Consider the following 3,663-nt stretch of genomic DNA (forward strand, 5'->3'; position numbering starts at 1 on the left):
TTCTTTCTTTCTTTCTTTCTTTCTTTCTTTCTTTCTTTCTTTCTTTCCAGCTTAGGACAGCCCTGACTCTGGTTAGTAACACCCTAGGAATAATAAACCTAGGAAAAAGGCCTTAACTTTTAAGGGTGTTCCAAGTCCTTTCTTTCTTCGGATTGAAGTCACTTGGTATCCTTTTCTTCAGTCTTCTAGGCATCAATATCATATCAGGTGTAATTTCTTAGTTCTACCACCAAGGCCATTCTAAGCTTCCTCATCCGAGTCACATTTTCAGCTTGTCAGCTGGGGAGTTCTTACTAATTTAAAATGGAATTCTACTTGCTATAGCTAATGCCTGATGAGTAGAAATGATCCAATTTCCTTTCATAGCCTAAAGGCTGTTAGTAAGATCTTTGGCCTTGGAAGTCTCCCTCCCCCTTCTTCCTACTTCTCAAATCTTCCTTCCCAGCCAAAACTTCTTGCGACTTCACTTACCTCTGATGAGAGTGCAGGGTGAACATCAGATTGTACAAGGAAACCTGGAGCCCTTGGGATGTAAGTAAGGACCCGCTAGACTAGCTCTGTGGTTCATCTCAGAATCTTAAGTAATAGGTTTCTCTACTCTGGAAGGGTAAACTGTTAGATGCAAGGAGAAGATTCTTTTGCGAGACCACGGTAGAGAACAGCACTTCCAAAGATTCTATTTCATAGGACAGAGATGGTTTGCTGACGTTCAGGAGAGCTCTGAGTTTTCTGGGGGAAGGGCCAATGGCAAGAACCTTTCTCAAATGCTCCTCCTCCTGTCTTTAATGTTTCTACATTTGACAGTCCTCTCAGAGCCTGTCAGAGCATCGCATAGTTGCTCTCTTTCTAGTATGTGGTGTTGGTTAAGGTGTATTAACTTTCTGAGCTATTTAACCCCTTCCTACCCTTTGGTCCAGTTTAGCTTGGATGCCTCCTTATAAGAATCTGCACATGTGATGGAAGAAACATAGGATTTGGAAAGATCAGAAGATCTGAATTCAAATTCTGATTTTGCTATTGACTATTACGTGGGTGGTTCTGAGCAAGTCATTTAATAGCTTTGGGCCTCAGTTTCCACATCTGTAAAATCAGGATCAAATTCTTTCTGATATTCCCTCCATTCCAGCTTTTTATTCTATTATTGTGTCTATTCTCTAATGGATTCATCATTCTCACTTGTCCTAATAATATCTCTACACTGTGAAAGCATTCATCCAAGTTGAGATTCAGCCCTTTGTTCTAGGATATTGGTAGAGAAATACTTTTTAGGAAAGGTCATGTGGTGCAGTGGAGAGAATACTAGGTTGGAGTAAAAAAAAACTTGGGCCTCAAATCTCACACTTAGCATTTTTTGTTTGTGTGACCCTAATTGAGTCATTTTCCCTCTCTGTGTATCAGTTTTCTTATCTATAAATTGGGTGTATTTGTCAATATTTAAGTGTTCTTCCGATTCTAAAGTTCTATAAAGCTCTGAATCAGAAGATAAAGGCTCAGGGAAGGGACAGATATTGTTGGAAGGACCTGTGTCCATGAAAAAATATATCAATTTCTTAAGTTCACTATCCAGTGGACAAAAAAGAGCTGAGATGGTGTTTCAGGGGCTGAAAAGAACTTTAATCCAATCCAAAAAGGCATTTATTAAACACCTATTATGTGCAAGGCAACAATAATACAAAGACAAAATGAAAAATGGAAAATAGTTCTTGCTGTCAAAGAACTAATATTCGGTGGGTTGAGGAGCATGAAGGGAATGTATGTTTATGTCACAAAAGCAGATAATACCTACACAGATGTACAGAGAGTACTTGCACATACGGCTGGGTGGGAGGGGACACATTAACATCTTCCCTTCCTCTTCCCCTCTCTGTGTTACTTCTAGATTGAAATACAAACTCCTCATCTTTGAGTTGAAAGCATTTCACAATCTAGCTTCATCCTACTTTCTTGGGGATGTTGCATATTATTCTCCTTTATTCACTCTATTTTCCAGCCAAACTAGCTCACTTGTTCCCTGAACTCACTATTTTCCATCCTGCCTTTGTGACTTTCCATAGGCTGTTCCTAATGCACTCTTTTTTCAACCCAAACTCTTAGAATCTTTAGCTACTTTCAAGCCTAGTAGAGTCACCCACCATAAGAAGCCTTCCTAGATTCCTCTGCTTATCAGTACCCTCTTCTTCCTCTTCAAATTATCAGGTGTTTACTAATAAATATGCATAGAATATGGCCTGGGCATTCTAGCATGCCTTGGGGAGGGCCTTGCCATTGGCTTTCCCCTCAGGAAAGCACAGAGCCAACCCCCATTGTCAATCTCAGAAAGATAGGGACAAGCACTGCACACTGCAGAGCACTCAGAGCTCTGAGGCTCTGGGAGATAAAAGGTCCCCTCAACAATTGGACCAATGCACTAGGGGCCTTGCAGGTTTCCTAAGACCAATTAGATCTTTGATAACCAATTGACTCTGGGGCCTTTTGGGGGTATATAGTAGGGGATAGGATGACTCTTGTGTAGGGGTTGTGCAAAGAGAAGAAAACAGAGGTGGGTCTAGGCCAGCACCTATGTTAGATCATAAAGAGGTAGAGGTAGAAACCTAGGTTTGTGGCAAAGATCAGGTCCTTGAATAAGTCAACCCATCCAGATCTGCAGAGGAGTCAAATCCAAACTATAGTGGGGACAGTACCTAACAGTGTCTACTCATCTCATCTAAGAAAATGAGACTGCTGCAAAGTCCCAATCTGGGAACTGAGGCCAGAGATAAGCAGATAAAAATGCAAATATAATGAAGAAATACTTCGTTGTATTGAGTCAAAAGGAGTCCAAGAAGTAAGCCCAAAAAAGATGAATATAATTCCACTACAGCTACAAGTAGCATCTCAAAGAAAAGAATGACTTGGTCATAAACATTATAAAAATGACTCAATGAAATGAAGCAAAAGATAATGAAATTAGAACACTTGAAGGAAATAGAATAAAAAGCTGATGTCTTATCTAAATGGGATCCCTGAAAAACAGAATGGATTTCTCTGAGACACCAAGAAATATTAGAACACAATTAAAAGATTAAAAAAATTCAAACATATAAGAGATTTACTACCAAGAACAACTAATGTGGGAAACAATTGGAGATTTAATTTAAGAATAATTGGGGTCCCTGAAAATCATGGTCATATTTTTAAGAATAGTTACTATATTTTACTAAATCATAAAAGAAAACTACCTAGATATATTAGACCCAGAAGGCAAAATAAAAATCAAAAGAATTCACTGGCTATCTCTTGAAAGAAATCCCAAATTGAAAGCAAATTGGAATGTCAGAGACAGAATTTAGAGCTGTTAGGTCAAAGAAAAGAAAAATGCTGCAAGCTGTCAGAAAGAATGAATTCTACTAAGGATCACATAAGTCTATGTTGCAACTGCTTTTAAGAAGAGATAATCTTGGAATATATTCCAACTGACAAAAAATAAAGATTTACAATAAAAAAATAACTTCCTGCACAATTGACTATAATCCTATGGCAGAGGTGCAGTGGAAGGAGAGAATGGATCTTTAATGGAATAAAGGACTTTCAAGCACTCTTGATGAAAAGACCAAAACTGGGCAGAATTTTTGAAATGCAAGCAGACAAGAGAAAACTAGAAAGGGAAATATATTTGAGCAATTG

This window comes from Vombatus ursinus, unplaced genomic scaffold (assembly GCF_900497805.2).
Source record: "Vombatus ursinus unplaced genomic scaffold, bare-nosed wombat genome assembly UNPS02014807.1, whole genome shotgun sequence".
NCBI lineage: Eukaryota > Metazoa > Chordata > Mammalia > Diprotodontia > Vombatidae > Vombatus > Vombatus ursinus.